The sequence below is a fragment of the Culex quinquefasciatus genome, chromosome 1 (assembly GCF_015732765.1).
Source record: "Culex quinquefasciatus strain JHB chromosome 1, VPISU_Cqui_1.0_pri_paternal, whole genome shotgun sequence".
Lineage (NCBI taxonomy): Eukaryota > Metazoa > Arthropoda > Insecta > Diptera > Culicidae > Culex > Culex quinquefasciatus.
Window position 1 is genome coordinate 822,402 of NC_051861.1, and position 13,077 is coordinate 835,478.

Genomic DNA, 13,077 nt, shown 5'->3' on the forward strand with positions numbered 1-13,077 from the left:
TGTTTGTAGATGTTTCTTTTTTCCTTTTTTCAAAATATTTAAGAATTGATGTTGTTGACACTACATACATGTTGGAAATATATTTCGAAAAATTACATTTATTTTCCTGGAATAAATAATTTAAAATGAAAAATTCTCTTTTACTGGATTTCAAATGTAAAAAAGACGAGATAAATATAAAAAATTATCTAAAATTTAACCGTTGAATATTCGAGAAAAATAATTTCTCATCGACTGCTACTGAACCCTAAACGCTGGAAATATTAATTTTAAGCCTCATTTACGAACCTTACAAGCCTGAGCCGACCGGTCCACCGCCGAATGAAGTGAACCACAGAATAATTAAAAATTATTATTTTTAATTTTGGCATCCTCATCCACAGCAGAATCTACCAGAGAGCGCGTAATTTAATTAACGCCAGTCTTGCTTTTGCGTGAATTTCTCGCAACCGTTTTTTTTTTTTTTTTGCCAGGAAATTGTATAATATTTCGATAAGTCGCTCAACCGGGCTGGTTTGGTTGTTCTTTATGGATCAACATTTCCGGCGATTCATATTTTTGATCATATTAAAAAGGCAAAAAAAACCAGCATTATCAGTTATGATGAAATCATCCCTTATCAACCATCTTGAATATGAAGCGCTCGGATCAACGTGATATCGTTTCGACGAAGGAAACGGTAAATTTGACATGTCAAATCAACCGTTGAGGGACCACACCTTCGCATACGAATTTCCGCCATTGGCGTAACCCCCGCCAGGGCACAGTTTGAAGTGGTTTCGTTTCCCTTTCGCTCGTGTCATATTTATGACAGGTTTATTTAGGATACACTTTAATTTACGAACTTTTTCTCGCGGCCGCTTCTGAGTACAGCAAGCCAGCTATCAAAGCGAACCGTTGCTAATCGCATTTTTGCTTCTCAAATTCTGTATTTTTGAGAAATGGTGGGTGGATGTCGGTTATTTTTGGTGTCTCCAACCGACAAACATCGCGGGTGACCCCGCGCAAAAGAGGAGGGAGGCGCACGCTGACACCGAAAATGTACCGCACATTTTAGAGTGCTCTGCGGGTCAACCCACGGCGGCGGGGAGGCTGAAGTTGGGGGAAAACTAATTTATTCAAAATACGCAGTGACATTCCCTGAATGGCGTCGGCAGCGACCGACGATGTCGGGACTTTGAGCTCGGAGTTGAGTTGAGTGAGTGGAAACACGAGAAGCGAGAAACAAAATGAGATTAGTGACACTAAGCGATGCTAAAATGCGGAATTTATTGGACACGTACAGTTTTCCGAGAGGTGATTCCCGGTCGATGCGTAGGACTGGATGTTGAAACATGCCGCGCGAATGAAATGGCCCTCATCTGACAAGGGACAGGCCAATTGCCGATAGTATTTTGGAGAAAAAACGTGGGTATTTTAAGGCGGTATTCCGTAATTGTGCCTAAAAAGACTTTTTTCATTACAGATTGCGGTTCTCAAGGAAATGAAACGTCATATCGGGAAATCTTCACGCACAAAAAAAATCCCATCGTGCGCACGTTTTCACGTGTGAGCGGAATTCTTCATGAGGCCTGGGCCGTGAAAAGCTGCAATCACCTGGCTTTAGTGTCCTGGCGCGGTTGATGTGATGGGGGCCCGTAAAAACCTGGAAAAGCGCACACGAGGCCCCGGAAATGATGGCACAAGCGCCGTCTTCTTCTTCTTCTTCTTTGCTTCATCTGTGTCGAAGGAAAGTAAAGTCTTTTGCAGCAGCACAAGTGAAAGTATAGATAAGCCCACGCAAGATGCTGGAATAGGGTGATCAATTCTTGATATAAAAGAAAATTCAATAATACTAGTAGATAATTTAAAACAAAATTCTGAAATGCGATATTTTAAAATGCGATAAAAAGCCAATCCGTCAAAAATATACGATGGTTGGCACTATTTTCTATAATTTAATAATGATAAATTTTCGATTTTTTTTTTTGGTTTTTACCTCAAAAACGGTGTACCCGATAAAAAATTTATAACAATACTATTCAATTTCATATTGCTTGAACAAAAAACGAGTGCATCACCAACACGCATTATTATGCGAGAATTTATAACTTATCCTAAAGCAATTAGATTGTAATTCCATATAGCTCAAAGGTTGGCATTCTTGTTCACTAAAAACATAAAAAATGTTAATAGATTTTGTATGATTTCGTATTTTGCGTGTCCTGGTTTGTTTTTTTAAAATATTTTTTAAAGTTATTGTTGGGAAAATGTTTTTAAGTAATTAACTGTGAAAATTTTTGCAAAATCGCTGCAGATTTTAAGATTTATATGCAATTTTGTTTGGTGATTTATGGTATAAAATCGATATTTTAGCCAAAAAGCTGACATTTCGTTCTATAAATTTCGTAGAAATTCCTACTAGGGCAATGACTCCTAATTTGATTAAATATTGTAAATTCAAACAAATATCGATTTCACTAGCGTGCCCAGATCCTCAACGAAGGTGGGGCAACAATATGAGCGTTTTGAAAATTTCGTCGTTTATGGACACCCCCTTGGCAACTTTAGAACAAATTTCTGGGGATGGTGGGGCAACTGCTCGTGGCGCAGGGGTAGCGGCTTCGGCTGCCGATCCCGATGATGCTATGAGACGCGGGTTCGATTCCCGCCTTATCCACTGAGCTTCTATCGGATGGTGAAGTAAAACGTCGGTCCCGGTTTCTCCTGTCTCGTCAGAGGCGCTGGAGCAGAAATCCCACGTTAGAGGAAGGCCATGCCCCGGGGGGCGTAGTGCCAATAGTTTCGTTTTTCGGGGCAACTGCCCCATGTTGCCCCACCCTGTGCATGCTAGTGATCGATTTTCATAACAACATGGCTAAACTAACATAAATTTAGCTCATATGTCGAAAATCGATAACAAAATGTTCAAATCGAGGAAACAGTCTTATTTCATACTGTCGCTGTTTTACAAAAACTACTCTAGTTCAAAAAAGACTATAAAATCATAATCTTTATTTCCATAAAGGTGAATTTTCATAAAAAAAAAATGTTATTCAAAAATATGTTAACATCATTCTCGGAAAATTCATCAGCTTTGAGTTATGTTTAATATTTTTTATTGTTACAATAGTTTTCTCTCTTCATCTTGATGATATTTTTCAAAATATGTTTTTGTTCCTCGGCTCTGGTCGAGATCCCCCTCTCTCCCTAATAACAAAAATAAATAAAAACTAAACTTCAAATTTCAAGCCTGATTTTAATAATATCAAGGCGAAGATCACAAAATGTTTTATACATCATTACGATTATGCTACAATTTAAAAATAATGCAAAATATCCATGAATCTATGAGAATATATATTTCTTAAACTTTTTCGTCTTTTGTCAAAAAAAAAGATTAAAAATAAAAAAAGACTAAAAGGACTTTATTTGATAAAAAAAAATACATAAATAAGCATTATGCAGTGTATTCTGAATTTAAAATCGATTTTACAATTTTTTTTTTTTTCAATAAAAATGTAAATTTTTGGTTAATTTTTTTTTGCTCATAGATTATTTTGGGAAATTTTGAAGAAGGAGGGTAGGGATAAATATTTGAAATAAAATTAGCAATGGCCTGATGAGAAAAAAATAAAATCCAAAAACATAGATCTATAATATCATCGAATCTGCTAGATAACTTTAGATAAACTTTATTTTTGTATACAACTTTCTGCAAGATTACTTCTGGTAAATTTCTGGAAGATATTTCTGGAAGATTTCAGCAAGATAACTTCAAATCAATTAGAAGAAAACTTTACCAAAAAAATATTCTGAAATTTGCAAAAACTTACAAAAACTGCCAACATAAAATTCACCCTAATCTTCCACCAGAAAAGCCCCAGCTCCACACTCCAGGGAAGGAAAAACTTTGTTTTTCGGCATTTTAGTGAACGCCATTTTCGTTGGGGGGAGTAGGTGAGGAGGGGGAGCTTGCTTGCTTGCAGTCGTAAAAATAAATGAAGGAAACGAGAAAAAGGCATAACTTTTCCCTCCCAGAGCCAATGCTGCCAAAGGCTCGTCGACGTCGTCGTTTCGCGCCCGCCGGAGATCGAATCTTTTCCTTCACGGTGCAAGCAAGAGGGGCGGTGCGGCAAGGATGTGAGTGGAATATTTGATGAGAGGCTTTTCTCCTTTCTTCTTGGCAGCGATGATAGCGCAAGCCTGGCCGAAAGAGTTTTCTTTTGGTTTTTTTGTTATGTTTTTCTTGTAGGGTGTATGTTTCGGTATGTAGCTTTTCATGGCTGAGATGAAGTTGGTGAGGCTTCTGCGAAGCCAGAATAAACATTTCGGTTAATGAGATGGAAAATTGGATTCCTCCGTCTTCGATTTGTGGATCGAAGTTTTCATGGGAAAATTTGATGCTCAATTCGATAAGCTTCGGTTGAGCCGAGGAAAATCCTTTTCGGGGCTTGGCCTGTGAAATTTTCTGGTCCGCAAGGACGAGCACCGAGAGTTGCAGAACAACAGCAAAAAAAAGTACGCTTTTCCATCACCATCATGGCGAGCTGTAAAATTCTGTAATGAATCGTAAAAACTTTAACTTTGTTTAATTATTTTTCATCAAAATCTCTCGCTGCTGGGGGGGAAGTTTTGGGCGCTGAAAGCTCGGGTCTAAAATGTGTGCTCTGTGGATGTAAAGTGCGGCACTTGAAAATTGCGTAACGGGACGGGGCATGACTAGAAAGCAAATTGCTCTCTCGTTCGTCGTTTTCCCTTTTTCGGGTTACATAAAACTCGGAGTTTCGTTCTAAAATTTTACACAGGGGAAATTTATCACCACTTTTTTGGTGTACGCCGGTGGTGGTGGTACCTGCACCTGCACACTTGGGCGCTTGGGTGGTGAAAAGTGGGCAAAACTGTTGGCCGGAATTTCCGGGGCACACATGTGCAGAACGAGAAAACGCACTTTGGAGAGGGTTTATAATCGTCCAGTGTAAAGGCCGGAAACATCAGTTGCAAATGCCGCCTGGTCGTGAAATTGTTTATGGGACACACGTTGTCGCATTGGGTCCAATCTGGTCGCGATTTTTCACTGCTCCACGAGCATCCAGAGCGGAACCAGCATCCGAGCATTACATCTCATCTGGTTACTAGAAAGTTCTAGAACAATTTCGTCCGAGGTTTTACAACCTTTACAAAGTAGAACCAGAAAGCAAACTTTTTACGATTTCCATTTTCGTGCAAAATTTTCATCCCTTTTTCACCGGAAACCCCTCTCTATCTCAGTCTCCCTGAACTCATCAACGAGCAACCCCTTTCCCACGGAACAACTCCACACAATGGGTGCCACCGTGGGCTGCTATCTAATCAACCCCTTTTTCCGACCAGAAGCAGCGGTAGTCGCTTTTGTGTTTGATTAAATTAGTTTTCCTTCTGCCACCCCCACTAAACAACCGCTGCGCTGTCACCAACACGAAAAAACAATAGGAAAAACGAAATGAGTTTTCCCTGTTCTGGCCGAGGGATCGTCTATTTTTATTGTTTGGACAATATTCGAGAACTGTGCTGTGTTCACTCTCGAAATGGGAAAACTTTCCCCCCCATATTCTAGCAGAGTGCGTGCTTTTCCCCAACAATTTCCCACCCCACCAAAACTAATTTTCCAAACGACAACAACAAGCAGCGGCAGCAGCAGCACAAACTTTACCAATTTCCCGTTCGAGCGAAGCGAACCCAACCGACTGCTAATAATAGTTTCTCGTAAAAATGGCGAATAATTGATAAAATTGTCTCTGCTTTCTTCGGTGACGCGTGACGTGACGCGCACAAAACGTTGAAGCAATTAAGGTTAATGTCCCGTCGTCTTCCGACGGGGCAGAGTGGCGTAAGATGAACCCTGGCACGAATCGATGGAAGGTTCCACCCCCCCCCAACCCACCCAGTATTAAGAAAACAAACATATGCTTTCGCTAAATATTTGCTCATCTTGTGCAGAGTGCTTGCTGAGACACGAGGGGTAGATCACTTTCCCGCAGGAATTTCCCACCCCCTGCTGGGAAGATGGCTTTCCACGATGGCTGACTTGGGTTTGGTGCGGGTAAGAATTTCGAGGGTTGGTTTATTGTTGGCGAAGGTATAACACCGGGATCACTAACGGATGCCTGGGGAGAAGATAGAGGGGATGACGTTTGAAGGGGTGCAATTTGTTGTTGTTTGTACAATGATATACTTTTAAGGGTTGTTTGATGTTTGGGAGAATTTTTGATGTCTCCTGTATTCTGGTGAAAGTGAAATTCATCTGAATATTTAAAAATATTGTTGATTTTTTCAACAACTATAACAATAAATTCAACTCAAGCAAATATTTGAAAATAACCTTCTGATTTATCTAAATTTCTAGTTAAATGACACCCGAATTCTGAAAATCAGAAAACATGCACAATTACAGGCTGTTGTAAAAACCAAAAATTGAAAAACATGTAAAATGGTTTTTTGAAATTCCGATATGAAACTACTAACTTGTACTAACTGTAATTTTAGAAAGACGTAACTTTTCATCGTCAATAATGACAGCACTCAAATTGTAGTTTATGTAACAAGTTGCAAAAAGAAGATATTTTCAGCAAAAATCGTACATTTACCCAACAGTTTAACCGAGTTAGATAAATACGACGAGGGCTAAAATAATCAATAAATAATCATCCAAACAACATTTTTGCAGTTCCGAAAAACACCATTTGAATGGAATTGTTAGTCAAATGTGAATGTATTTTGGCAAATAATCGTTAAAATGAAAAAAAAAAAATGAAAAGTATTTCTTTTCTAAACAAGTTTTCAACTAATCAGATCCATTTCAGTGTTGAAAAGTGAACTTTTTCAGAATTTATTTTTGGTTCAGAAAATTAGGCTATTTCATCGTTCGGAATGAGAGGAAAAGTAAGTAGTTTCACGACGGAATTTAAATAGCAAAAAGAGGATTTTTTCAGCACGAGTCGTACATTTATCCAACGAGGTTCACCGAGTTGGATAAATACGAAGAGTGTTGAAAAAATCTAGTTTTGCAACGAGTTCCATACAACATTTTTTGCAATTCCAAAAAACACGCACTGAGTGAAATTTTATGTCAAATTTGCATGTATTTTGTCAATAAATCATATAAATCAAAAAAATGTTGAAAAGTGTTACTTTTCGAAACAAGTGCTGAAAAGTTCAACTTTTCAGCACCCATTTGAGTGCTGAAAAGTAGAACTTTTCAGCATTTTTTTTTGAAAAGTGTTGCTATTCGATTCAGTTATTTTTGGTACAGAAAAGTAGGCTATTTCGTCGTTCAAGAATAACAGGAAAAGTACGTAGTTTCACGACGGAATTATAAAAAAAGTATTTTTTGAAATCCTGCTGTGAAACTGACAACTTTTCCTGTCCTTCTGGAGAAACGAAACGGCCTACTTTTAACTACTATAAAAAAACAGATTTGAAAATCAATACCTTTTCATACCAGTTCTGAAAATTCCTTCTTTTCAGCATTGAATTGGGTGCTGAAAAGTTGAACTTTTCAACATTTGTATCAAAATGTAACATTTTTCAATATTGTTGTCTTTTGAACGGTGAATTTACTTAACACATGAAATTTTGGTAGCTGTCCATACAAAAATGGTACGTAAATATTTGTCATCGATTTGAGGTCTTCGACAAAGTTGTAGGTATTGATAATTACTAGGGCAAGTGAAATTTCACGATTTCGCGGACACCATGAAATCCGCGAAATTTGGCTTTTTCCGTGAAATCCCGTGGAATTTTATGTATGTGTGAAAATTTAACGATTTTTCTCAAAATAATTTATCAAACTCGAAATGAATAAAAATAATCTTATGAACTACTGTAGAACTGAGCGAGTCAATGCCCTGGTTTAATGACCATTATAGGGTTAGTGATTTTTGACGATTTCGTGGACGGCGTGAAATTCGTGAAATTTATCAATTTTCTCAAATCATTTATTTTAAATAACAACTTAATAAATATTTCATCCAAAAAGACTATTTAAGTAAATTAAATTAGTTTTCGATTAAAAAGCTTGAATATATGTGTAAGTCAAAATGAAAAAGAAGAGAAAAGAGCAGTTCGTAATCCAGGAGGATTTTTTGAAAATTGGGAGAATTGTTTTTGTGTCGCATTCAAATTAAGTGAATTTTTTTTTACTTTATTGAAGAATAATATATAATGAAGCATAACAAAAGTTTCTGTGATTAAAACATAGGATTTTCAGAGTTATTTTAACATTTGTTAAGCTCCGCAAAATTAGAGTGAAATTTGGTGTTTTCAAATTTAGGTCCCTGTGAAATTTGCAATTTTTCGAGCGTGAAAAATCACTAAGCCTAATGATTACTAATCTTAAACAATAGGTATACGGAACTAACTTTGGCTGTTTTTTGTTTTTAAATTTGCTTAAATCGGTGATTTTTAACATATTTTTTTTACTTTGAACCATATTTTTTCCGACAATTTATGTTTTTTAATTGGAAAAAAAGTTATGAAAGATTTTTTTGTCATTTCTATATGAATGTGGAAATTTTGTTACGAGGGGTGAGGGAGGGCAAAAATAAAAATCCCATCTTTTGCGTTACGTAATAAAAGAACACTCCCTAACTTTCTTTGATAATAAAATCGAGTTAAATTGAATATTGAATATAATCGAGTAAATTTGAAATGCTGTTAAAGAAATTTTATGGGAAATTGGACGAGCTTTCCTGTAAAAATAATTTCTAGACTGCAACATTAACTCTCACAAAATGGCAAAAATACACCCAAAAAATTTCAAAACCCCTGTTTTTTCTCAACATTTATATTTTTAAAACCTCTATATCTTCGCAAGGATTTGACTGAAGGCAATAGTCAATATGGAGTCTGTCTGGAGAATCCCACAATCTGTTTTGGAAAAAAGTATATTTAGACCACATTTCGAAAATAATTAATTTTGTATTTTTCAAAGAGAGCCTTACAATCCTGCATTTTTCCTGAGGATTTTTCAATATCTGAGACAAATTTCACAAAAATTTAGCAAAAATTTCATGCGCACAGCTTTAAATTTGACTTTTAAATATTGAAAGCTCATAGAAATAGCGTGTATTCTTATTACAGTGTATTTTTCTAAAAAAATTACTACAAGGTTGTATCATAAGGCTGGTACAAATATTTTTAAAAGTTAACTAATTTAAAATTACATTTTAAAACACTTTTCCATTTAAATGCTGAGATTATGGCAAGGATTGTTACTTAAATTTTTTGACCTTTCACCGTTCCGCAGCCCCCTTAACCTTCCCCTTCGAACCCGGTCAGAGCCGAGAGACAAAAAACTTTAAAAAATATTTGCATCGACCTAATAAAAAAATGCTCGGCAGTAAGTACAAGAAGCAGAAAAATTCCATCCAATCCCATCCTTCGGATTTTTATATAGATTTTTTTTTAAATTTTCTGTTTTCTCAAACAGCATCTCCTCTTACAAGTCCTTCAAAACAGTTTCCACCAGGGAATAGTTTTCCCCAACGTCACGTGACAGTAAGTTGTTGACGACCCCCAGAACGCAATGACCGTCCTCCCCCGAAAGTCGTAAAACCGCTGCTGGCGGAACTGTCCTTTGAAATACCACACCAGCAGAAAGTGGTCATCACAGCTGCACCGGATGGCGGTGGACCACTTTGGAAAGTTTGCGCCATGATGGATTTTCCCATCTTGGCACAGACGGAAGACAGACAGATGAGATGAAATTTTGAAGGGGGAATGATATGGAACTAGTGCGAGTTTTTGGTCTGTGCAGTGAATCTATGGTGAAAAAGTGGTTTCTACGCAGCGTGTTCTGCGCAGGAGAAAATTTTGTTACATAACTTACAGTATTTTGCAGCGAAATGTGAACCATGTTTTTTTTTGGAAATTTTCTTACCTGAAAAAGAAAAAAAAAAGTGGAAATTAATTACAAGAATTTAAACGCAGTAAAGAATCGTCCAAATTTTGAAGGTTAACCCGTTTCAAGTAACGGTACTCCAGAACAAACGAACATTACGATCGAAGGTCTCAAAAGCAGAATAACTGTGCACCAGTTGCATAACTAAAGGTCGCCGCAGCAGAAAGTCAGAAAAACACCATGCCAGCGAAGAACCTCCAGTCAAAGAGTTAAAGGTAATAAACCATAAATCGACATTAACGGCCCCAGAATTGAAGGTTACACACCATCTTCATGTGTTCCGGATTGTCAGTCTGCCCCGTTAGACGACACAACATGCCCTTCTCACCCTCTCTTCTGCTGTTGAGGAACTGGGTTTGCCGGGCCCTGGCCGGGTCTGGTCGATGTGGGATCGCACCGTTTATGGCCGGTATTTAAATCATAAATGGGAAATAAATATCTGTGGAAGACAGTTATCTGGCCGCCTGTACCCGCTTTATGGACTCCTTTTTTTCACTCTTCCGAGGCCTAAAGCAGAGCATGGGCAGATGACCTTGGACTGATTTTTTTCTTGTGTGCTTGTCGAAGTCGTTACGTTCAAGGATAATGGGTTATGCGAGAAAGTGTTCGATTTTTTTTACAAATCTTGTCAGTTTGCGTCATCCTCCGACGGGATCGGAGGTTCTCGGGCTTGGAGAATTTAGTCTGATTTTTTATATAACACCAGCAAAGTGAGAAGTCGTGTACCTTTTTTTTCGAATGGCTGTAATCTGTATAATTTCCACCCGAGTGAACATCAGCCATCGGCCAGCCGGGGCCGTAAATCAACCCCCAAAATTTTCCCATTCGGAGTCCCGAGATTCCCGGCGCGGGGGCCATTTTCCTCCTAAACACAAAGAGCCATTTACATTCCATTTCCTGCACTCGAACGAGTTTGTGTTTGGAGGACCAGCCGAAAAATCTCTTAATTAATTTATGTAAGTATTTATAAGAACAAAAATTTTCGCATTAATATTTATGAAATTTTCGCCTTTGCCGAGGAGTTGCCCGGGGGGAGGAGAGCTACCATTTTAGGGTTTCGCCGTAAAAAAATAATTTATTCGCTTCGACTCAGTAATCACCGCCGCCGCCGCCGCCTCCAGAGCAACTCCCCATTAGAGCTTGGGCGGCTACCTTAAGTCAGTAGAATCCATTCATTTGAGATTTAATTGTGCGCGTTCTATCTGGAAGGCTTTCCAGACGGATTGTTTTGGGTGCTCCCGCGGGGGTGCGAATTAGAATTAGCCAGAGGCGAATTGCGGGAAAAGGTGTTGACTTGGGACTCTTTCCGGGAGTTCCTAGTACGATCCTGGTTGTAGAACGAAACGTTCGTCATAATTTAGAAAATGAATAATAATTATGACATGCTCTTTCGGACGTACAGTTGGGCCTTCTAATGGGCCACCGCTGTGGATTGTGGCTCTTTGTTTCGTGATTTTATTTTGGAAATAACTTACTTTTAACGACTCAAATTCATGATGTCGAATCTCTCGTGCGGTGAGTGAGATAGTGATAAGGTGTTACTTTTGTGGTCTGTTTTAGAACCGAAAAGTTAGTTTTAACGACGCCGATGCAAAGATTAGATTGCAGCCTGCCACTACCGGGTGCCATTTTGGAGGGATACAATTCGGAGTGACTTCTTCCCAAGCGGATTACACGTCCCAAACCGATGTCACCTGTCAGTTCCGAGAACATGCAACCGGGTTTTAATTTTGCCATTAACATTCTCCCTTGGGTCGACGATCGCCAACAGTGGCCAGCTCATCACAATTACGGTAGCCAACGAAATGGCAGAGGAATCGGCTGACAACGACCGCTGATCCGCTTAACTCTCACTAAAACCGATCAATTGAAGACTTTACGATCGTGCGATCCCTTCGACGGTGGCGGTTCCTTCTTTGGCCGCACTTCCATCGAACTCCTCGCAATAATTTATAATACTTAATGCTCACCACTTGAGCACTCTGCGCATTTACATTACCGTAAATCAATAGAACCATTTGCTTCATACAATATGAGCAACCTTTCGAGTGTTATCTAAATGTGGCTCAATTGAAACAGAGGAAAATTAATCGACAAGCACAATTTGCGACTGAAAGGGTCAAAACGGCCGTGGGAGCCGAGGTTTTAACTCCGGGCCGCACTAGTTGACTTCAGAGTGCCATATCTGTCAGATAAATTTACCTCTATACAGAATACTAATGGACAATGCTGCAGACTCGACACCACCTCCAATCCGGTTTTGCCAGATATTGGATACCGGCCGTAAACAACCCAACGATGGCGGCTTGGGTCAGCTCTATTGGAAAGTAGTAAAACAGAAACGAAGAAAAAGTTTCGTTTTACGGCGAACCGTAATGGAAATCTGATAATATTTTGATCCACCTGTGCCCCCTTTCGGCAAGTAAGACATTCGCCAACATCTCCTCCCCGAAAAAAAAGCAAAAGTCATCTCGTGCCTAGAGTCCCATAAAGAATCCCATCTGCTGCAGAAAGCCCCGCCACGAGCAATAACATCCAGCTCATTTTCACGAAGCCCCCAGGGATAATAAAACCGAACCGTGGCCGGAACCGTGGCACCTGGAAGGAACGGAAAATCCTTTTTCATTAAAATGCAGGACTCAATCAAGATTTTATCTGCAACAATAAAACGGCAGCAGTGGCAGCAGCAAAAAATTGAATTCAATCAGCCATCAATCATTCGTTGATCCCGCACTGAAGTCAATCGACGCAATAAAGGGCGTGCGTGCACTAGTGAGATTAAGTGCAGCGCAGTTTTGGAGCTTTGCCGAAAATGTTTGGCCCAGAAACAACCGAGAAAAAAATAATAATAACAGCGAATACTAGTCTAGTGGACGTAGTACGAAGGAAAGTAAAAATATAAGCACGGTCCATAAAACAGCATAAACGAAATTGATGCCTCGACAGAACAGCAAAAAAATGCCAACGGCGGCATCGGCGCTTTGCTGTGAGAAATGTTGGGCAAAAAAATTGTGTCAGTTTGGGCCCGGTCGGCTGTGAAGAAATTGGCGATTTATTCAACTAGTTGGATTTTTCAGCTTCAAAAACAAACTAAAATCTTATATTTTTAACCTAAAAACTACACTCCAAAACAAATAACTATTTGACACAGATTAAAA